Source organism: Muscardinus avellanarius, assembly GCF_963383645.1.
Source record: "Muscardinus avellanarius genome assembly, chromosome: 7".
In the NCBI taxonomy this organism is placed as follows: domain Eukaryota; kingdom Metazoa; phylum Chordata; class Mammalia; order Rodentia; family Gliridae; genus Muscardinus; species Muscardinus avellanarius.
Window position 1 is genome coordinate 18,926,077 of NC_137793.1, and position 25,401 is coordinate 18,951,477.

A 25,401-nucleotide genomic window follows, 5' to 3' on the forward strand; every position below is an offset into this window, starting at 1 on the left:
TTGCAGCCAAAACAGCAGCAAGTCTAAAATCCCTATGATGAGACTCACTTGGCCAGTTCAAGATACTGAAAGAAAATAGTTATGACATGATACTAGTGAGCCAGGGGGAGAAAGGTGAGGATGAAGACAGAGGTAAGCAGAAGACCAGATAATGGTATCCAAGCATATATCCCATTTGTGCAGGATTCCGAGATCCATCTGTCTTCAACACCTCATTGTATTTGGTTACTTCCTTTTTCAAAGCCCTTCGGCATCTTCCCACTGCCTGTAGAATGCAGTTCAATCTGGTGAGCATGGTCCCTCAGTCCTGGCTGACCAAGATAATCATGGGGACATCTGTTAAAAATGCATGTGCTCCAGGTCCACCCCAAAAAGATTATATCAGAGACTTGACACAGACATTTTTTTCCCCTTTTTTAAAATTGGTGTATTGTAGTCACATATCTTAATGGAGTACAAGTTGGTAGAGTGACATTAAAGTTCTAAACCACCTTTCTATTGACTCTGAGGATAAGCTATGGTTGAGAATCTTTAAGATAGACTTGTGAAAAACAATACAGATATAAGGTCATATTCTAATGACTTTATGAGCTATATATAATCTAGTAACCATATTAAAAAGTAAAATAAAATTGGTTATTTTAATATATATTTAATATAATAATGTGCTAGATATTACTTTATCAATATGAAATCAATGTAATTTCTAAATTTACATTATTTTAGTACTAAATCTTTGGAATCCAGTGTGTACGTCAGACTTAGAGAACAGCTCAAGTGTGATGCTAAAAGTTCATTGGAAATAATTAATTTATATTTGGAGCTTATAGGATTTGTAGTTGAAAAATGAGATTCCCATACCAAGCTGTTCATCACATACTAAAAAGTTTTTCAATAACTGAACTGAGCATCATTTTAAAAATTTGATTATAAATAAGCTAAATTAAATTGAACACTAGGTTCTTCAGTCATATGAAGCACATTTCAGGGGCTCAATAGCCATATATGGTTAGTTAGTGGCTACCCATTTAGAAAGTGAAGTTCTAAGTTAGTCTATAAATTCAAACTACTTACCAGCTGCAGAGTGTTGATTAAGGAACAAAAACAACAAAGTTGAATTTTGTGACTAGTTGCTAATGGCTTCAATCTCAACTCCAAGTTGTTGGATTTTAGATTAATTCATGTCTGTGAGTTTCAGCTTTAAAATCTATATAATAAGAATAATATTGTCACCCGATTGTCAGTAGCATTAAATGTGAAAATATAGGTTGGTAATACAATGGGCTTTCAATTAGATCTTTCTTCTACCATAATCTATTCTACTTATTTCATACCTGATGCTTCAACTCAGTTGAATATTTGATTTTTGTGTGTGTGTGTGTGGTACTTGGGTTCCTGGAAGCCATTCTACCTCCAGGCTACACTCCCAGACACACACACACACACACACACACACACACACACACACACACACACGGGGGGGGGAGAGAGAGAGAGAGAGAGAGAGAGAGAGAGAGAGAGAGAGAGAGAGAGAGAGAGAGAGAGAGAGATTGGAAATAGGGTTTCTTAAGCCAGCACAGCTAGCTTCAAACCTGCATGATCCTCCTGTCTCCACCTCCCAAGCACGGGGATTACAAGTGTGCGCCACCACACCCGGCTGAATATTTGATTTAAAATACAAAATAAAGCAACATTAAAAAAGGCAACAACTTTCATGTCTATATACCTTTGGCTATGATTGTCTTTCTCACTAAATTTCCTTCCTCCCTATCTTTTCTTCTTTTTTTGGTTTTCATGTCCATGAAACCTCAAACAAGAAGCAAACACTTACCTGTATCATAAACTAATTTATTTCTGGCACCGATTTGTATATATTTTGCACATTGTTTGTTTAAGTCAGCAGTTGGACACTGGCAGCCCATGGGACAAACCTATTTTATTTGACCAAAAGCAGCGTTGGTATATGGGGTTGAAATACTGGTTTGTAGCATTTAATAAGTAATTTTATAGAACTTAGATTTGCAGAAATGTAAATAAAGAAAAGCATGAGCAACACCAGACCTCCAATTCCACGTAAAGATAATCTGCTGGGCTGAGTGAAGCCATCTCTTTCAGCTACTACCTGATCTCCTGGTTTCCACATCTCTTGTCTTTCTGATTCCAAGCTGAATGTAAACTGCTGATTGCCATCAGTCCTACACAACTAATTTTGTTATTTTGATTATTATGACTCTTCTGGCCAAAGTATGACAATGACTGTGTAGATTCCGGTCTTTTTCAATGTTAAGTCTGCCCTCTGCAGAACCAGAACCTGTCTACCCCTCCAAAGGAAGCAAGGCTTTTAACCTATCCCAACATCAGATCATTTTCTTCGGGTCCCAAAGCCGCCTCTTGACTTTTAGAGACAAAGCTTGAGTACTTTATTGGATGTGAAATATATGAATGTCCTGAAATGTGACTTTTGACTTGAAATGTGTGGAATTTCCCACTTCTGCTAAAACCCCATACTGAGTAATCTTCAGTCTGAAGCAATATCTTATATTTTCATCAGTTTTTAAACAGGAGCTTTCAGAGAATAGTAGTTATTACAGCAAAGGAGATACTCGAAGCACAACCCACTGATACATTTTTTTTCTTCAGATTAGTCAACATTTTGAAGGTAATGCATGATTATATCGAAGCCACAAAAACATACATCACATATCAATTTCTGTCAATGGATGAAGCCCATAAATGAAGTTTATATTTTGTTTATTTCTTAAGTGTCTCTTCCGGGACTTCCAGAAGAATTTCAGATTTTCATGTCCCACTGAGAAATTTTGAAGTGTGGCTTTATCTTATGTAAGGAATTATTTTGCATTTTCATGTTTTGAGAGTTTCTTAAAAGAAAAAAATAGAAATGTTCTCAGAGGTCATAAAGCTCAAGTTTCTCATTTAAAGCTGTAGGAAATGAGGTCTAGGGATGTTCACTGGCTGAGTCCTGTTCATTCAGGTAGATAGCTGTGAAGTTTCTATTTGAATTCAAATATCCTTTAACCCAGTAAAACTCTAGAGATGGGTATCTATTAAAACTTACTTTGCTATGAAATGATATTAGGATGGTAAAGACAATTTTATTTGCTTTTTAAAGAATGCTAAATATAAGAGGTTAGATAGGAAAAGTGTGCCCTGTTCTTCTTTTTAATTTTCTTTTTTCTTTTCTCTTTCTTTCATTTTTTTAGACAAAAGTACTCTTACTTCAGAAAAAAAAATCAAGCTGAAATTAAATGTTTTTTCTTATAATAATATGTGGTCATTTAATTTGATTTAAATGATTCAAATGATATATGATTTAAATGATATATGTTTAATAACATATAAAGAAGCATGTCAATATCATAAAAATCTGACAAGAAAATGTTATCAATTTTTGCAAGTTTGGTACATATTTTTTCAGATATCTCTTTTATCCATATTATACAAAATTTTATATAAGTTATATTAGTATTTATATTGAGAATATTTCAATTTGCCTTCTCAGTTATAGAAATTTACTATCATTCTCTGAATATAGAGCAATATAATCTTATGGTGCCATTAGAATGCCATTGAATAAATATACTATCATTTATCTTATCAAGATATTTAAATTGTTTGCAACTCTTATTGCACATTAAAATCAACATCCTTTTTCATGTATTTTTTAAACAACACTAATTACTTTATTGAACTCTCAAGAGTTTTTGAATATGAACACTCATTATTTATTTTGGTACATATTTTGAGATTTCTCATGGTACATTTTGTGTTGATTTACCTATATCTTTACTGACAATATGTTTTGGCATGTTTTTATTTTACTTTTTATTACTTCTAGACTCTAGGCATAAATATTAGCTTAAGGGCAACTATAAAAGGATAAAAATACACACATAATTTATATAAGCAGACTGAAATATTATGTTTTTATTTTTTGATGAATCATAAGATAAAAACGTACCCCTTTCATTTTCATAGCTTTATTATTTGTTTTCTAAATTTCTTTATCCAATATATATAAGCAGGTGTTACAATTTCTTAAAAATGTATAAAAACTCAGCATATTAGATATATAAAATACTATATACATATACATGTATATATAAAGTAATCAATTTATTAATCTTTCCCTTTATGTATTAGCTCTTGAAAAAAACAATCAAATTCATCAAGTTCATTCACTAGAGTTTAAAAGTGCTATAAATTGGTTTCTTATGAAATGGTTTCATATATACCTCTAGCTGTCTAACTTCTGCCACTAATGAGGCCATGTGACTTAGGGCTTGTCTTCTTATTTTTTTCTAGATATAAATTTTCTAATTTATAAATGAAAAAGAGAAGATTAAAAGTACTCTTTCAGGTTTAAAACTCTTTGAATCTTTGTTCGCGTTTTTACAAGGGTTTTCTGTGTTACCATTGGAAATTTGAAAAACATTACTTCATCTTCTGAATAGCATGACATAAAAAAAATTGTTCCTCATCAGTCTAATTTGATCAGTTGAACAGAGTTGAACTTCATTTTCATCCTTTATCCAAGCCAGTCAAATCACTTTCACTCGTAAAGCTCATGTGCTCTATGATTTTCTATCATAGAATGAGCTCCAGTTGAATGAATCCCCTGCTGCATTGTAACTTCCAGGATAGAAAGGAGAGCTCAAATGCATCTTCACTGATAGGCTAATAATACAGACCCTTGACTTTTGCCAGTTCTCAAGAGCATAACTATAGCAAACATGCAATTTTTTCATAAAATATAATAAATAATAACTAAAAATCTTTAAATGACCCTCTTACGCTTTTGATGAGTCAACAGATGCTTAGTTTACCTGAAACATCTCGGAAGGAAGAGGGAACCAGTTCCCATCTCCACTGTCTCAGATGTCTGCCTGTTTACCTCCCATCTGTCTTCCACACTCAGAGTATAGTCTAGTGAGTAGAAATCCCTGAACTTTGCCTTGCTTCCTCAGTGCATGAATAAATCACTTTTCAAAAAAAAAAATCTCCATTAGTTTCAGTTTCCTCATCTCTAAAATAAGAATTTCACTAATCCCATTTCTTGTGGGACCACTGTCATGGAGAACTGAGATGTTCATAGACATTTGATTTGTGTTGTCTCCTAGGCTGGTGGTTGAGGTTCTACAATCATTCTCATGACCCTTGCAGACTCAGCCCCGGTCTAACATGTTTACAATCATCCTTCACAAGTGAAAGCAGTGAACAATTTTATTGAGTTTCTGTTAAGTTTCCACTTGCGGGAATATGAAGCAGGGGCCAGGTAGGGTGCTTACCAGGCCTAGAAAACAACCTGGGTCCCTCATTCCCGAGAGAGCACTGCAGCAATTACTTTCAGTCTTTATCATGGCAAATTTACAAACAGCTGCATGGGTGCTCTTCTGAGTTGGGATTTTAACAAAAATAGCCAGTCATTTCTCAAAAACAAATAAGTTAAATCTGTAATTATGCAGGGGTCAGCTGAATATTGTAGCTAATCTTTAAAAACTTTTCTACTCATGTATGCAATAGTAATTGCAAATCTATTCCTAGTCACATGCTTGGGATCCTGTGTTTCTCTTCCTGTACTTTTTCCTGTTTTACTGAGCACCTTCCCAAAATGCATACCCTCTCCTCAGGCAGTAGATGCAAGCTTTAAAATAATATAAATTTTTTATAAACCTTTAAGTGTTGAAATACAATAAAATCCAAGTTTCTGGGTTTTCTTTTCTTTTATTTGGCGGCGGTGGGGGGAGGGGGTGTTAGGGATTAAACCCAGAGCCACATCCCCAACCCTAATTTTATCTTTATTTGGAAACAGAATTTGTCTGAGAGCCTCACTAAGTTGCAGAGGTTGACTTTGAACCTGCAATCTTCCTGTCTCCACCTCCCAAGTACTGAGATAACAGGCGTGCACCACCACAGCTGGATCTACGTTGTTAATTTTGAAACATGGTCTCCTTAAGTTGCTCAGAGTCTCGCTAAGTTGTTAAGACTCACCTAAAACCTGCAATCCTCCTGCCTCAGCCTCTCAATTTTGGGAATACCAGTGTGTGTGTGCCACAGTGCCTGGCAATTTATGGCTTTTCTGGAAACACAACCAATAGCTGTACCAGTCCTGAGCTTGCATTCTTTCTAACTACAATTGTCTGGTGGCCCTCTTACCTGGATTACTTACTCCTGTCTCCTACTATCCCCAACTCTTCCTCTCTTTTCCACATGCCCACCTTTATTTTTAATACTAGCTTCTGTACCTGCCCTGTGGCCTCTGTGGGCCCCGTGTGGATGTGCTCCTTTCTCTTCTGTCTGTTTGTCCCCTCCCCCACTCTTTCTCTTTCCTTCCCCACTTTTTAAAACCAGCTCCCTGCCTGCATCTTTCCTACCTTTCCCAGCTTCTGTCTCTATAGCAACAAGAGCATAGCAAAGAAGGGAGAAATTCTGGGTCATACCAGCAGGGGGTGAGAGAGTTCGGGGGAAGGACAGGGAAAGAAAGCTTTGTAGAAACAGGCAGTAATTTCATCCTCCTTGTCCTGGCTGCTAGGCACACCTCATTTCCTCCTCCCCACCCTGTCCTTCCTCTGCTTAGGAGAGCACTTCCTGTATGGTCCATTGGGAGGGAGCAGTGTGTTGGAGCAGAAGGGCCTTCCTTAATGGGGCCATCTGGTCCTGCAGCTGACCACCTGTGGCTTTGCATCAGAATCACCCAAGGCTTTGGCAGCCATGCTGCTTCCTGGATAGTATCACCTTTGGTGTTTTCCATTTTGCTGAACTGGAATTTGACTTGGGAGTCTGTAGCCTTTAGAAGTGATCCAGGTGTTCCCTGGAGCTGGTCTTCAGAAAGGATAATAGGTCACTAATAAAAACTATCTTTTAAGCTGGGTTTGGTGGTACAGTAGCCAGTAATCCCCCCCAGTACTTGGGAGGCTGAAACAGGGGGTTCACAGGTTTAAAGTCAGTCTCGGTAATGGGGTGTAGCTTGGCTGTAGACCATTCCTGGGTTAAACCTTCAGTACCCAAACAAAAACTATAACACAGCAACAACAACACGGGATTTTTAATGTGGGAAAATTGATCCCCAAACAGTGGGTCTAATTTTCTAAAAAGTTAATTCTATAGATTAGTGCTTAGGTTCAGGATTCAAGATCTCAAAGTTATGGATTCAACCCTTTGAAGGAGCAGAGAGTATTTGTTTTTCTGCCTCAATAACCAAATTTAGGCCAGCTTTCATTTCAACCAAAGCTATAGAAATTTTTAATGTTAGAATTTCACGTTAAAATATGTATCTAGCCATTTGAGATGTGCCAACCCTGAATCTGGATTCCTGTGGCATATCACTTAAGTTAGTAAATGTGTAATCTTTGAAGTGCTTGAATCAATAGTGAATTCCAAAATAAAGCAACTTCATGGATACATATAATTAAACTTATACCAAGAGAAAACGGAATGACTTGTCAAGGTTGAAGAGAATGCTTCTTCAAAGTACCTCACTTTATTCCATTGCTTATTTTGAATTCTTTAAGAACTTTGAGAATTGTTTCGTTCTTCTTTCTGCTAAAATGACCTCTGTCCAGGTTCATTTCATAGGTTCAGGCTGTGAGCAGCAGGACATTTTCTAATCTTTCTTCTCCATAGTTTGAAGATAGATAGCCATGATGGCTGGATTAAAACACCCAAGTCTATGCCCATTAAATCCATTGTATTGTCAGAATACTGTAGAGAACCAAAAGAAAGATATTAATTTTAAGTGAATAAGTACAATTTTACCCACAGTCTGGGAAATATTATAAGATTACAGGTATAGCTAATTTTAAGAATATTATGAGTTTTGTAGACTATGTACTCAAGGGGGAAAACCACAAAAAAAGTGTGTGTGTGTAATTGAACAACAAATAAGCCACAATAGAGATCCTGAGACACGCAATCTGCAAGTCCGACCTTCACATTCGAATTCAATGTTATCCTTGAGTCTCATGTGATATGTGTCTGTGGTGCTTTTGATACTGAGACTTTGTGTTGTCAAGGGTGGGTCACAAAACAGTTTTGATCATTGGTGGGAGGTCTTTGTTTTGTTTTGTTTTGTTTTGTTTTTAGGGAATGAGAAGCCTAGAAAGTAAAATCTTGGAAATCAACTAAATGCCCTTGTGTTTTATTAGCTGACTCTTTTTATAGCCTATAATAAAGTCAGCTCAGAAGGTCACTTCTTGAACACAGCTATGAATATTGTAGTGTATGACTTCTCAAATTGTTTATAAGCAGACAGGGTAAGGATTTTTAATAAACACTTGGCCAAGAGAACTATTCTGATATATGTGTTTATGAATCATGCAGTAGAAAGTTGAATAGGATCTCTCTCCCTTTATCCCAAGCAGCAAGTTCTACCAGCCCTAAAGCTAGGGTTTATTCTATTTCTCTTTTTTTCTTTTGGCATTTAGTATTTGTAGAAGTTGTGGGGCATTATGGAGCTATTTACACACTTTCCTTCTAACCCACTTGAAGATTTAATTTTGTTGCAAGCTTCTATTTTAGAGTGTCTTTGTAATAGAAGACAAGCCCCGACAGATAAAATCCTCAACTAGATGACATTCTTTTTCAGCTCAAAAATTGAGGTGTAATTATTGGAAGTCATGCTATACCCATTCATGTAGGCAGGACAATGAGAAAACTTTAGTGAAGTACCAAAGTTAAAGGTAGAAAACACATAGGCTTACTGGAATGACGTTCTAAGTAAAACAGGCTGGCCAGACAAGTGCTAGACCAAAAGAGTAGGATGCAAGCTACTAATATCTGCAGGAGCCACATTCAAATTTGAAACAATAGTGTCTTATAATAAAGCACATATCCAATTCACATCTTTATATTCATGCTATCTTTTGGAGAAATTTACTTCATAAAGAATGCAATTCAGTCCCATAAAGTCATATTAATATACAGTATGTCTGATGTACAGATATCCCTCTACTACTGAATCTATGGATTAGGGAGACTGGGATAAGGCAGTCTGGCCCAAGTTCAGTTTTTATCCAGACTCCATCTTTGAAGCAGTAGATTTGAGCCTTGTGCTCCTGCTTCTGTTTGTTGTCCTCGCATATGAGGTTAATTATGATAAGCTGTCTGTAGTCTTTAGCACCAAGGAGTAGCTTCTGAAAAATTTGTGGGCAATTTCACCTGATATTTCCTCTGCTTAGAGGAACAGTTTAAAAATCCAGCTAATCCGTTTCAGTTTATTTCTCAGTGACTTCAAACTTTCTCTTCTTGCATTTTATATGAAAATATATTATAGACCTTTGTTTCTAAAGCTGAAAAGAGATGACAATGAGACTTTTATAATGACATCATTGGAAAAAGGTAAGCATATGAACACAAGTAATTTAGCCATATTATTCTGGGCAACACTAACACTCATTAGGGAAAGCATTTTTGTTTATATCAAATATAAGTAGATACTTTTTCAACACCTACTGTGTCATTCAATATAAGTTAATACGCTTCTAGGGGATAGGTTTGATGTTCAGATTTTTAAGACATAATAAATGATAATAAAATTGAATACTATTATATTATGGTAGGACCGATAGATTTTTATGATCTTTTCCACTTTAAATAAAGCAAACATTTAATGAATTAAGAGGAAAATATTTTGGAAGAAATATTTTATTAATAATATACAGATAAATATTTGAATATTTTTTAATATAAGTGTACCTTGATTTTCTTAAACTCTTAAGATAATCATAAAAATAGTTATTTGCCTATATATGTAAGACTGGCCCTCTGATAAAATGATTAATGTCAGAGTTGGGTAAAACAGGAGCTTGATGCATCTTGAGGATGTGGCAAAAAGTAAGAGAGGTCACCTCTGAATTTCACTTAGAAAACTAGAGTGGTTCTTGGCAATGGTACAAAATAGACCATCATAATGTTCCAACTATCAATGACTCTTTTAGTCAACTTTTCCATCACTGTGACCAAATACCAGACAAAAAGAAAGACTCAAGAAAGAAAGATTTATTTGATTCACAGTTTCAGAGGTTCAGTCCATGGTTCGTTGGCTCCAAGGCAGAAACATCATAGTGGCAGGGCATTCTTTAGTGGCTTTATGGATAGAAGAGCGGTTAGGAATCAGAGAGAGACATAAGCAGGAACTAGGAAGAGTTACAGTACCCAACACCATGCCCACAGTGATCGCCCTCCTCTAGCCCTCCCCACCTGCCTGTATTCACCACCCAGTAAATCCATGAAATTATTAATCTACCAGTGAACTTTTCCACTGATGAGATTAGAATCCTGATTCAGTTATTTCACCTCTGAATATCATTGCATTATAAATACATGAGCTTTTCTGTGAGACATCATAAGAGTGACTCTGGCTGCCTCACTTAATCTTAAGGATTCAGCAACAGTGATGGATTCATGTTTTCATAGGTTCACCTAACTTTTATATGCCAGAATTAGGTGATATTATAATTTATTGTCCTGAATTAGTATCTCTGTGTTCTCATATTCTCTCTCTCTCTCTCTCTCTCTCTCTCTCTCTCTCTCTCTCTCTCCCCTTTTTGGCAGTAAGGATAAGATAATGGTAAAGCAAGAGGTGGGTATATATATATATATATATATATATATATATATATATATATATATATATATAACTATTTAAAAGTGGTTCAAAAATTTGTTTGATTTATTATTATTATTATTATTATTATTATTATTACTTTCTTCAAGTGGTGTCTAAAGAGGCTTGCTTACCTGTGTTGACTACGCTATAGTCTCTTTGAGGCTAAAAGTCAAAACTTTTTACATGATGGGATATTCTGTTTATGGTGTCTCTGAGAGCTACAGGAAGGAATAATATTCTGTTCTAAAATTTTAGGCATTCCTCCTTAAAAAAGAAAAAATACTACAGGAGCAGTTTAAAATGTTTCTCGGTAGTTTTCTGTTACAAATGGCAATGCTTTAATATTTCTTGGTTTGTGGGCTAAGCAATCATTCCTTATGAATATACAGCAAACCTACATACATGCAAGAATGTTTTCAGATGGGTGGCGGGTTCATTAACCAATCGGTTTTTCATAGCCCGACTTTGCATTCAGGTACCCAGCTGCAATTTGAAATCTAATAGCAATTTAATTTTGCTTTTCATTCTTTCCATTCCAGAAATGTCACCACAGACTCTATTTTATTTGAAACATATACAAGCCGAGATATTACTATGCATAGTAGTTTCCTAATTGCAGCATATTTCATTAGATTGCATGCATTAATTCTACTCTGTTGGGAAAAAAGAAAGAAAACTGGAAGTAACCACATGATAGTTAACTTCATATGAATTTTTATGAGTAAACATACACACTGGTTTGATGCTCTTACATGAGTGATCCTCAAAATTTTATTATTCGAGGACTAATAGGACCAAATATATAATTACAGAGTTGGTACGTCTAACCACCCTGAGTAATTTGTGTTAATGCATCTGCTTATTTAATACTTATATAAATTCACATTCTTTGAGGCTAGGCATTGGCCATGGTGTCCTCCATCACTATTTCCTAAGTGATATCTACTTTATTCTATTATGAGTAGTATTATCACAGTCTCCTGTCAGACAGGTTGTAAACACTTCATCAGAAATTACATATAGAAGAACAATAAATTCCAGAAGTTATCACTGAGGCTCCAGATACAAGAGTAAAGGAGCTGGAAGCTTACCCTCTAAGGGCTTATATTCCAGGAATGAGAAAGGGGAGACAGAAATCAGGCAAGTAAACAAACATTGATTTAATTATGAAATAGGTTTAGATAGTAGTAAGTTCTGTAAAGAGAATTAAACAGGGTGAAAATATGATGCTGACTGGATAGGGGGGTTACCTTTAGCTATGAGGGTCCAGAGGGCACTTTGAAAGGGACATTTGACCTGATAACAGCCTGGGCAAGACGCAGGAGGAGGAGAATTATGGGCTGAAGGCAGAGTGAGGACAAGGGCTCTGAGGCAGGGCCAAGTTTGGAGGCTTGTTTTACAAATCAGAAAGTAAACCAGTGGCTACATTATTGGAATGAAATTAAAAAGAGATGAAACTCAACAGGTATGTGGAAACCAGGCTCTGTCAGCCTATGGTTCTTTTATATTGTGCCCACTTTGCTTTATTTTGAATATCTGTTAAGCACTTCCATGATAGTTTACTTATTAATTATATCCTTCAGAATCTTATTTTTCCACTCTATGGACCAATACAAGAATGGTCAAATTCAAATATAAAACATGATTTTTTTCTCCATTCAAATGACATCATGGATTCTAAAAATATATTAGTAAAATATCCTTATTTTGATTTTTTTTTACTTTATTGTATTTGGATGCAAACATTTATTTATTTATTTATTTATTTATTTATTTATTTATTTGGTGGTACTAGGGTTCCTGGAAGCCCTTCTACCTCCCTCTGAGGTACACTCCCAGACATATATATACACAAATACACAAAATATATAATATTATTAAATATATATATATAATTTTTTTTTTAAATTTGGAAACCGGGTCTCTTAAGCCAGCGTGTCTGGCTTCGAACCTGCACGATCCTCCTGTCTCCACCTCCCAAGCGTGGGGATTACAAGCGTGCGCCACCACGCCCTACGCCCAGCTGAGAAGTGTGTTTTATGAATAGTTTCTCTCCTTCCCTATTATTCTACTATATCTTTGAGTGGGAAAGGCAAATGATGTTGGTGATTATTTTCCCAAGCCATGAAATCTAGGATATATTTAATTGTCTGCATAATCAGTTGAATTTGCTTTTATCTGTCCTGTTTTCCAAGGGCCTTATTCTCTTAAATATATGCATTCTCAAATTATTTTTATTTGCTGCTAACTTCCAAAGGCTTTTTATTATCTCTCACCAATCTCTGCCCCTCATACTGATTTAATACTATTTGTAGGTTTAATTAACTTACTGTTTATTTCTCTGGCCTAGATAATTAATGAAGATGCTAAGTGAGACTTGACAGACCCTCCCACACTCAATATACTTTGCCATTTAAATTTTATTTTGCTTTGGGATCTCTATCCTCTTTCCAACAAAATATATCTCCCTTGACCTGAATCTGGTATGGAGACCAGATTTGTGAGTCTTTATTTCTATTTTCTAATTTTAATATTTCATTATTTAATCTTTACTTTCTTCTTTTAAGAGATCAGGAACATAATGAATAAATGTAACAATTTATTGATTTATTCAATCTTGATGAAAGTATTTAGTATTGTAATTCGTGGATGATTTTAGATAATCACCTCAAAGATTTTACAGTTTTTCTTTCTTTTTCTTTCTTTCTCTCTTCTCTTTTCCTTCCTTCCTTCCTTCCCTTCTTCCTTCCTTCCTTCTTTCCTTTCTCTTTTTACTGGTACTGGAAACTTAACCCAGGAGCAATTTACCTCTGAGATATACCCTATCTCCTTTTTAATTTTATTTTTTTTTTATTTTGAAACAGAGTCTCGCTAAGTTACTGAGGGTCTTGGTAAGTTCCTGAGACTGGCCTCAAACTTTTGATCCTCCTGTCTCCTCCTTTCAAAAACTGAGATTATAGCCAGGTGCCACCAAACCTCGCCTTAATTTTTTAACTTTTTATGTTTAATTGCCCTAATTTTGCCCATATTCTCAGATTTGCACATTTGATCATCAGTTTCTCATTATTTAATCATGTTTTCTTCTATTGTTTAATTCATTGCTGTTTAACTTTTTGTATGTGCATGTGGTGCTTGGGATTAAACTCTCGGCCTGGAGCATACTAGGCAAATGCTCTACTCCTGAACCTTAGCCCCAGCCGCAGCCTCAGCTTCAGCCTGTTTTCCACACTTTACAAAAGCAACACCCCAGTTCACTTGACCTGTAAGCTTTAACTTATGTTAATTTAATATCTTCAGATACTAATGTGACTAATTCAGAAAAAAATTTTTCTCGACTTCTTTTAAATCTTTTAAGTTGCTTCCAGTTATTATTATTATTCTCATTGGGTTGTAGGATTTGGAGATTTCTGCGTTTAAGTTCTTCATTTAGAAATTTGTTCAAATATATACCTTTCATATGAGAGCACTGCTTTATGAATTCTTTGACAATTGTTTCTGGTTTCTGGCTGTGGCAGGAAGTTATATTAGGTGTCTCTCTGTCTCTCTCTCTCTCTCTCTCTCTCTCTCTCTCTCTCTCTCTCTCTCTCTCCCTTTGCTGTTGCAGGTCCCATTTACTCTCATTTGGGCACAGAGTCCTAGACCAGCCAAGCAAAGCTTTCAAAAGAGGTGCCTGTGAACTGGTTTCACTGTACTTAGAGGAGTGCCTACCTCCTTCCTAAAGAGAGGGTAGAGAGGCATAGAGAGGAGATGGAAAATTCAAAGGAATCACAGGGTCTTGTGGAGAGCAAGGAGTGAGCTTGAGGAAATCTTCAAAGTGATAAAGTGATTGACTCCCTGCCCCAGTCTCTTGGATACAGAGGGTGGCGCTGTGCCCATTCCTGAAGAAAACAGGAAACATGGCCAAGGCCAGGGGCTGCCTTGGGAATGGACTACGTTTCTGAATTCTGATGAAGGAAAACCTGTATGTTTTGAAGACTTTATGGGATAACGATTGCTGACTTGATCAACATTCTCAATGCCGTGACCTAGTGAACCTGATCACACGAGTTAGAGGAAGGAAGATGTATTTTCTGGTTGCTTTTTGGAGAATACAGGGTTCAGTCCATGTTAGGCCAGGTCTTTGGAGATTGGGGCATGGAGGCAGGTAGCTGAAAGAGAGAAAGAGCAAGGGTATTCAAAAGCAGAAGTGCAGCCCTGAAGGTCACACCCCCAGTCACCCACCTTCTCCAACCACACCCCACCTAGCCTAGGTTAACACCCAGTAAATCCATCGCAATACATTTATCTACCGATGAGATTACAGACCTCATCATCTAATTATACCAACTCTGAACATTCGTACATGAGCTATTCAGGGAACATTCTACGTCTAACTATAACAGTTCTAGAAAGAGGCCTCATAGAAAGACGGGGACAAGGGAAAGGCACTGGAGATGTCTACAAAATCCAGGCTAAGAAGCACTCTTGGTAGCAGCCAGTTGAGACACCAGCTTCTCTTAAGGAATCTGCACTTTAGAGATGCTTACAATAGCAAGGGCACAAGAGGAAATCCTCAAACACTCAGACACTAGACATCTTTCATAGCCAAAGGACTCCAAGGCCAAGTTCCATTGGTATGAGCAAGTGAGCGCTTTTGTTCCCTGTAACTTTTTCTCCTCTCAGCTTCTCTGCTGAGACCCTGCAAGGATCAGAAACCAAAGCAGCAGAGCTGGGACTAAGGAAAGAAGAGAAAGACAAAGCAATAAACAGATGCAAAAAAAGAGATGCAGAGGACCATGACCATCTGCCATGTTCATAGATTTTAGATTTTAGACTTGAAGCAGAACTAGAGAAGGAAAGATGTAATGGTTTTCTTTTCTTTACTTTTCTTTCTTTCTTTCTTTCTTTCTTTCTTTCTTTCTTTCTTTCTTTTTTTTTTTTTTCTGTGGCTCTGGGAATTGAATGCCGGGACATTCTACCCCTGAGCCACATCACCGATCCATTGTTGTTGTTATTTTTGTTTGAAACATTCTCACTACTTTTCTGAGGCTGTCCTCAAACCTACAATCATCCTGTCTCAGCTTCCTAGGTACTGAGATTACAAACACATTTTGATTACTATCATGGAGTAGACATTTTACCTACTGAATAGGGGCATGTTTTATTAACCAAACTTCATTTAGGAACTTTTCTTTTCTGAGAGATTAGAAAAGTCCTGAAATCACAATAGATTGTCCTAAAACAGCAGAGAAACAAGAAACACCATACCCATAAAAATAAACTTAAATGAGATGGCCATCAAGACTCTATTTTTCATTTTAAATTGTGTACAATTCTACTCTCACCCTACCATTTACCTTTTTTTTGAGATTATTGGAAATGTAAAGAATTTTTTTTCAGCAAAAGAGTTGGAAATAAAGCCAGGCATGGTGGTGCATGCTTCTAATCCCAGCATTTAAGAGGCTGAGACAGTAGGATCGCTGTTCATGGACAGCCTCAGCTACTTAGTGAGCCCCTTTGCAGCTCAGTGAGACCCTATTTAAAAAAAAAAAGAATAAAAAGTAGGGCTGGGGGTGTAGCTCGGAGGTAGAATGCCCCTGGGTTCCATCCCCAGAACCCAGTAACACACACACACACACACACACACACACACACACACATACGAGTTGGAAATCTTGGAGTTAGTATATTCAAACTTTGTTGGATATCCACCTTTGTCTCTTTGGTCTGTGGATTTAGCTGGAGAGAAACTTGGTAGGAAACAAACATCAAGGGCAAATGACAACATGAGAGAGGATCTGAGATGCATACTCCCTGAGAAACAGATATAGGGGAAGGGGCATATTACCCTTAAGAGAAAAGATATGAGAAGAACTTGACACCATGTTTCATAGGCTATGGAAGAGACTACTTAATTCTCTATGTCTTCATAGAATCAACCCAAAAGCATTCTAGAGAAGGAGATTATCTATCAGCCTAAATCACATCATAATATGTTCAAAGTTTTTTTTTGTTGTTGTTGTTTTTTTTTAGTTTTTTGAATACTGGGACTGGGTGTTCCTGTAAAGAGTGAACTGTGGTATCTAGTATTTTGCAAGCAGATACTGGCTAAGTGCAAAGGAGGCTAGCAGAGACCAGTGCATTTGGGAAGAATCTGTGATTTCATAACCTCTTGCTCCTTTGCCAGTGCTGAGAAGCTATGTATTGTTAGGGTTACTTGAAGGGGCACTGCCCAGGAGCCTCCGACTGTCATGCCTCTGCCATTGACATTGTAAGTTGCAGGTTGGACACTTGTGCCAATAGAACGTCACCACACAGGGCATATTTGCTCATCCAGGAGAACTATGACCACTGTCAATGCTGCATTTGTCTGGCTGGATTGTATTTTTTTATGGTTGTGCATAAAAGAGGAGGATGAAGGAGACTGAGAAGGAGAAGGAGAAGAAGGGGAAGAGGAGGAGGAGGAGAAGGAGGAAGAGGAGGGAGAAGAATATGAAATACAATGTTTGTAACAAACAGCAGTTTGAAGTGACAGCAAATTTCAATTCAGTACAACCAAAACCACCTGTGCACTTGTGAAATGAAGGCTTTAGATTAGTATTTGCAGCATTTGGTTTCACCTTAAAGATTTTTATTTTTTCAAAGCATATGTATAACCAAGATAAGTAAAGGGTTCTGAGATAAAGTTTTTGTGAAAAAAGAAAATATTTTGTTTATTTTTAACTCCATACCAGAAGCAAAGAACAAGTGTTTGTCTTTTCAGAGACTGCTTTGCCAAAACACATCCTAAGGGGAGTTGTATTTGAAAACATGACTATATTTCCTTGACTTCTCGGGGAGTCTAGCCCCCAAGTTGAGACTCTAATCTTCCATGTCTGTAATTTACAGTAGAAGTCTGTCGGCATAGAGACACAGCTTTCTCTCTGGGAGAAGAAATAGGTCATATAAGGGATTCAAGATACAGCTTGGTGGTAGAGTACTTGCCTAAAATGTGTGAGACCACAGCCAAGTTCAATCCCTAGTACCACAAAAGAAAACAAGCAATCAAACAAACAATAAGGAAATTGATCTTATAAGATTCATTCACTTATTTCTAGTTTCAAACATACCATTATTTTTATTGTATTAAAAACACTATTTTGTACTCCTGTCTAACTAATACCCTATTTCTGTGGCCTGTTTTACACCAAAGCTCTCCAAGAGCTAGCTGCCTGTACTCACTGACTTCAGCACTGCTTATCCTGTTCTTTCTTAAACTCATTCATCTGGCTGATTTCAAACATTCTTATAGTTTCAAATGATGAGCACTCTTAATTTATTACCATTCCAGGACTTTTCCCTGTCAAAACCAGGGATCATAAATTGTTCTTGGAGCCTGGCATGGTGATACATACCGGTAATCCCAGCTACTCTGGAAGACGAGTCAGGAAGATAAGTAAGTTCAAGATCAGCCTGGGCAACTTAGTAAGACTTCTCAAAATAAATAAATAGGGCTAGAAATATAGCTCAGTGGTAGAGCACTCTTAGATTCAATGCTAATATGAAATAAAGAGAGAGAAATAGAGAGACAGAGACAAAGAGATGGAGAGAAGGAGAGAGGAAGAAAAGAAGAAAACAAGCTAGGTTTGGTGTTACATGCCTGTAATCCCAATACTTGGGACTTTGAGACAGGAGGATCACAGTTTTGAGGACAGCCTCAGCAGTGTAATGAGGCTTTCAACAACCTATTAAGACCATGTTTCCAAACAAACAAACAAACAAAAATAAATAAACAAAAAAAGGCTGAGGGTTCAGCTCAGTGTTAGAATGCCATACGAGAGAGAGAGAGAGAGAGAGAGAGAGAGAGGAGAGAGAGAGAGAGAGAGAGAGAGAGAGAGAGAGAGAGAGAGAATGGAAATCCTGAAGTTGAGGTTAACCATTTACACAAGCTATGAGTGGGTTACTAAAAGGCTGAGAATGAAGTCCTTGGGTTATAGGCATGGCTTTGTGAGTCTCAGCATTAAAGTGAAATTGTTCACATCAATCAACTTCTGAGCTTAAGGTCAGGAACACAGAAGCCAATAAAAAGACTTGGCAGAACTGAAGTCAGATGCCAGAGTTCTTGGGAGAAAACACATTAGCAGATACCTAAGAGAGCTATTGAGCACTTTAAATATCTCTCTAAACCTATGGTTCTCATGTCTGAATCTGGTTCTGGAAAATACTTCTTTTCCAACAATTCTTTTCTCATGTAGGAGTCTAAATGAGTTATCATACAGAGGGGGAAAAAAGCTCTCTATAAAATATATTTAATGAATGCTAAGCATTATATAAACAAATTTCCCCCACTGACAGTTAATAATCTTGATTTGTTGAGGTTAAAAGTCTACAAATAAATTGAGCTTTACTGAATCTCTGGAACAAGTTATTGATGACCATGATTTTTTTCACACTGAAGTCAACCTGAGCTCTCCTCCTGTAGTTTTATGGAAGTAAATGGAGTCTGTTTATTATAAGTCTATTTAGGAGAATCACGACTTCCTGCTGTTGAGAGCTGTGAATGGAATGATTTAGCAACATGATGGTCAGTTTTCAGTAACCCCTAGGTCAGAAGATACCAATATGACGTATTCTCTTTTCCACTATGCATCAGGCATTAGCTAAAAATTAAGTTAAACAAGATAAACAAATAGTTCCATGTATGTAGGCAATGACTCCTGTTATTGGCACTGCAGCCTTCATTGAGTGTGTTTTCTCCGTGTATTTAGCATATATCTGGTACTGATCATTAATATCAGTGCAGATGTTGGTCTTATGAGAGGGATGGGCACAATACCTAAGGAATGTCTTAAGTAATACCTTGAGTAGAGAAGACACTTCCAACAGGCTATAATCTATGCAACCAGCTTTAACAGAAAGTCTCAAAAATCCACACCCAACACCAATGCCTAGGGAAGCAGAGTTCCTGAAATAGATTCTGCTGCTTTGGGCTTGAACTAGGGAATCATGCATATTCTGATTTTTCCTACCTGCAAGAATAATTTACCTGCACTCTCCCTACCAAGTGTCTAGTTACCTAATAGACAAAAGTGCTTAAGGTCCTCAGCAAGTAAGGATGCTAAAATCTTTTGAACAATTTGGCTTAAAAAATTCTTGAAGTTTGAAACCAAAGCAATCTAGAGGAGGAAAATCTATTTTAATTTTAGCTCATGCAAGAATTTGTTTTATGATTTAGGGGCTGTTTTCAAAAAAGAAATGACCAATTATGGAGCAAGTTCCATGATCTTTTTGGGTTTTAGAACCTCTGATGATCTTCAGTTGACCTTGTTCTCTACTGAAAAAGAAACAAGCCCCCTCTGAAAGTGCATGGTGACCCATGCTGTGTGCTGGCCCAGCCATGTCTTTGTGACCCAGAAGGTAATTAGTCTGAGCCCAGAAGGATGACTGGATTCCCTTTATCTGTGTGTGAGCTTACAGCACGAGCAACATTATTAATGGTCATACAATTATCTGATCCCTTTTTAACGCCAGCCTTAGCATTTGTCTCTCTGACCTCCTGTGGCAGTTATCCCCACAGGCTGACCAAGGCGCTGGGCAAAAATGAATTCCTTTTTATTGGTTTGAAATTTATTGCCCGTTAATTTCATTGATCAAAGGGAATAAAAGATCAAAGAAAGGGTAGCCCATTACATGAAGATACAAATCATTATTACTTTCTTTAATATTTTTGACATTAGCATTAATCATGGTGAATTATGGCGGTGTTCCTTTGGATATAATATGCAACTTCAAACACATTTCATTTTAACACCATACTATTGCTCACCATGTTATTTAAGCCAGTTTTATTTTGGCACCTTTTTTTCCCCTAATTTGCAACCAAATAGGTGGGGGAAGCAGCATGTTTGTATCTCTGGAGGTTGTGATCACACAGCTGTATACCTGTGTCTGCCTTTGCAGAAAAAATACTTAATATTTAATAGACGGAACTGAGCTCTGTTCTTTCTTCAATAACTACATCGACTTGAAAGGTGTATAAATATTCAGGATCTATGGAATCAAAGACAAATTTGATATTTTGGGAGAAACCTAGAGCCACAAATAATAATGCGATTGTGTACTTGATGTGAAAATGTGTGGGAAAAGATAGAGGGAATCTTTTGATGTGTCTCTACAGACATGCCACTTCCTAGCCAAATGACTATTTTCTAAGACAGTTTTGTGGGGGATATTTTAGACCCAAATATGATAAGTTTTAGCTCTGTGAATAATTTGGGGAAGATGATTGGAAGCAATTTACCATGCCTTTTTTACTCAGCTCATATCTCTGGTTATTTACAACAAATAGAATTTTATTATTTTTTGATAGGTCACTTGTTTTGTCAGATTTATCCTTATGCTTGAATGTCTGCTCTATGTGGTCAGTTACAACCTCATAAAACATAGATATCTGAGAGCTAGAGAGATTTCAGAGAATTCCTTGTTTCCCTCACCTTGTGGATTCTGCACTTGGACCAATCAGAGGTAAATGGTTTGTCCAAGAACTTTCAGCTGTTTAGTGCACCACAATCTCCAGAGATATGTATTCCTGACTTCTGGTTTAGTAATCTCCAAAATAAACTCCAAGAAAATACTGATTATCTTCAGAATGATTGAGGCTACATGTTTATTTGCCCAATTTAAAAGCAAAGGTACTTATCCATCCACTTGTCAGCAGTCATGACAACAGCAGTCATAGTTCAGCAGTCATTTATTGAGCACCTATTGTGGGGTATGTCCCTATGTGGATACTGGCAATCAATAACAAAATGATTAGAAAATTTATGTTTTGTTTATTTATCGGTGTTTTTTTTTTTTTTTTCAGTTCTAGAGCCAAAACTTAGGGCTACATCCAGGCCAGGCAAGCATTTAACCTTTGTTCTCTATAACCCAGCCTCCAAAATATACCTTTTGATTTCTAAATCCAGTGAGGTAGATAGACTCATATAAAAAACATAATATGGTATAAAATATAAAGGCTAAAAATTCCATGCCATTTGCAAAAATGGTCAAGGAGGGGAGTGTTTGTATCTGCATGGGGAGAACCAAAAACTATGTCAGGAAGAAATCAATTCTTGTCCCTGTGATGTATTGAAGAAAAAATATGTTTTCCATAGAAGGGCATTCAAAGTAGAAAAATCAAAAACACTAGGTGTATGTTTTAGTCAGCATTCTCACTGCTGTAGCCAAAAAACCTGAAGAGAACAATTTAAAGAAAGGAAAATTTATTGGGTTATAGTTCTGAAGACTTCAGGAGTTCAATCCATGTTAGGCCAGGTAGAGTCTACAGAGCTCAGGGCATAATGTGGAAACCACAGAAAGAAAGCTCATGGTTTCTGCTCTCAGATCATGACGGCCAGAAAAAAGAGAGAACAAGCAAAGAAATTCAAAGACCCAAGCAGAGTCCCCAGGGCCACATCCCCAGTGACCTATCTCCTCCACCCACAAAACACCAGCCTAATTACCACCCAGCAAATCTATTACAGTGTATAGAGCTCATGATTTGCTTATATCAACTCTAACATTAGTACATGAGCTCTTTCAGGGGACATTCTACATATAAACTGTAACAGTGTGTAAATTACCAGAAATTAGAAAAATTAGATCATGATCAGGGCATTCAATTGTGCTTAAGGTATGGAAATGATGAGCAAATGGTGTAGACATGGCTGAAGAGGGATGTGTTGGCCATATCTTACATGGCCTGGCTGAGGATAATGGCAGTGATAAATCGGTGGAGGGCTTATGCAGATGTAAAGCAAGATCTGGTTTGTGCTTTAGAAACACTAGTCTAAGAATATGATAGCGGATTCATTAGAAGGGTCAGATAGGGAGTGGGAGACAAGGAACTACATAAGCACATTGTCTCGGTATAGAAAAAAGATTCTGAATTGCAAGAAAATGAGTTTGGCTGTAAGAGAAGATTTTGCAAACTGAAGAACTCTTTGAGAGAGAAAATAAAAAGACTCTAAGAGAGCTTGAAGGATGAAATATGATATACAGGGCTTCATATATCATAAGTTGTATGCAAATAAAAACTTACATTGGGGTGGTGAAGAATGGTAAGAACTTATCTAGTTCAGTCTTCAGTGAGTTTGAATTAACAGTGTGTGCTTATGTGTTCTTTGGGGCTAATACTCAACAGAACATAAGGTTCTGGAGTCCAGATGAGAACTTTGAGTTTTCAGTATAGTATAAGGGCTCACCAGGGTGTTCAATGTTGTCGAAGACCATGAAAGATGAGGGACATCTAGAGAGTGCCTAGAGAGCTAGGAGACAAGGACAACTAAGGTGGGCCCCTGGGTGCAACCAAGATTTCTGAGACATAGAAAGAAAGAGCCATGATGAAGAGGCCTTAAAACAAGTCCTAAAGCACTTGAAAGGTCCCTCGGTAGATTACAGATGACTCCCACAAAAGTTGTTATTGCATGGTAGGAGAGGTTCCTGTTGCAAGAGCAAGAGAGGGGCCAGGAGAACCCAATGTAGATGAATCTTTCAGTACAAAAGATGTCATGCAGAGAAAATTCTTGAATCAAGGAGTGGGCTGGAGGAAGATCTAAACACTTTAAGAAACTAATGGCAGCTGGACATGGCAACTGGGTTCAATCCCTAGTACCACAAAACAAACAGACAAAAAACACTAGCGAGGGGGGAAAAATCTCTAGAATGGAGGAACAGTGCCTAGAAGTTAGAGGGGTAAAATTAGAGGAGTAAGTATGCATGACATGCGATCAAGAATACCTTTAACTTCAAGGAAGTTCAAGGAGAGTGGGTCATTAATAAGGTCATGAAAATATACCTTTTGAAACTATACTGGGAGGGGAAAGATACCTAAACCATGTCATTATAAGTCAAAGCTCTTGCCCATTAGCTCTGTGACTTTTTGCAAGTCTTCTAATCTCTATTCTTTATTTCCTCATTGGTAAAAGTGTGACATCACTTACCTAAACCTACTTGAGTCATATGAATTAAATAAGGCAGTCTTCATAATAAAATTTTCAGCTTAGCACTGCTCCCAGGATAAGTGTTTGAAAGGAGAGACTATGGCTAAGTGCTGGCTGAAGAACATTCATTCCTACCCCTGGCCTGATTTTGCAATTTTCTACCACAGGTCCCATTTCATTTCTGTCTCTTTCCTCCAACTTGCAGACTTTTTCTGGCACCTTCCCCAGCCAGTTCTGTGATAGCTATTTAGAGCTGAGCATCAATTTATTATAAAGTACATTTTGGGTTTCTATGCCTAAGTCAGTAGGTAGTTCAAAGGAAGAACAGGGGTCCTCCATCTTTATAAATACATCTTTTCTATCCAGTTCAGCTGGTTTTTATTAAGCAACTCTAGGCCAGAGCTCAGACAAACCTGTCCATCCTTAGAAAGCACTGAGAATGTTGCATCCCAGGCAGAGTTATGGGTTATTTGCCCAAACACCAAACTCTGAACACAGGGAGTCCAGTCTATACTTTAGGAGATTGTAGGTTGCTTCGTTCTTCATTTATGCCTGAGGAGAATTAGTAATGGCAGGGGAATGATTGGAGACAGTCAAACATACTCATTTTCTCTGATCACTTTCTCCTAGAGCAAAAGAGCAATTGCCTTCTACATGGTGTACAATTCGGTTTTTTAGTCTCAGTCTCAAAATTTGTCAAGGTTTCTGAAAACATACTGATATATCCGTCACTGCCTTGTTCCCGAGCATGCCGAGCAAAATGTTAAGAAATTAAGAAGTTGAGGGAATAAAAAGAAAATGGTGACCTTCTCACTCACTGTCACATAGAGAAAGCTGCCTGTGGACCCTCGTCACCTCGCCCCACATCCAAACACTTACACTACAAACACTCCTAGAGAGAAAAGGAGATATTTTCCCCAAAAATATTTAGTTTATTTCCATGTTGAAAAAAAAAGCTTGTGATTTATTAGTCCATTTAAAACCCATTAAAGATCTACTTGCTTTGATTAAATGGCACCATTTTAAAGGTTAATCAGTGTCATTTTTTATATTTAAAACTTAAAGGTACAGTGCTTCTTACTTACTGAAATTGCCATCAGAAAACAAAATGGGAACAGTCATTGCACTGCCGGCCTATTTAAAGCGTGGAATAAACACAGTGAGAATCATTCATTGGTCAGATCCTGTGGGTCAGTACGCGACTAATAATATGCATTTTTCTTACTTCTGGTAACCACAAGGTCAATGTGATTTTCCCTGTTTCTTGTTTCTCTATGTCTCTGTATGCTAAGCAGGCCGAAGGAGGCTTTGTCTTCCATGAGCACACTGATTTCTAATAAGCCATATTGGTCGAGAACCAGAGCGGAAAACTGTATTCTAAACCTAGGCAGAAAGCGTCTTGTTTTTAACTTATGTATTCTTTATGACAACTCACCTTATTCTTTCGCACTTCTATAGTTTTTATGCCATATTTAATACCTGAGTATTCTTATAAATAATTTTGAAGCATCATTGACAAAGTTAATGTTGACTTTGATCTTCATCTCCCATTTGGTTTTCTTCTGCCCAGCTTGAGATACACATAATCATTTTGCTTTTTAAATATCAAAGCACACACTATAGCTATTCATCTACCTTGCACTTCTTCACTGTCTGATATATTCCAGATGGTTTATTTTGTTTTTTTTTAATTTATTATCTGAAAATTACAGAGCAAGGTCCAAGTTAATCTTGGAAATGTTGGAAAGAAAAAACTTTGTCAATGTGATCAATTAAGAGGAGGTGTAAGAAGCAGCTAAGTCTTGCAGCCATCTAAGTGAGTTTCTTGATCTTGTT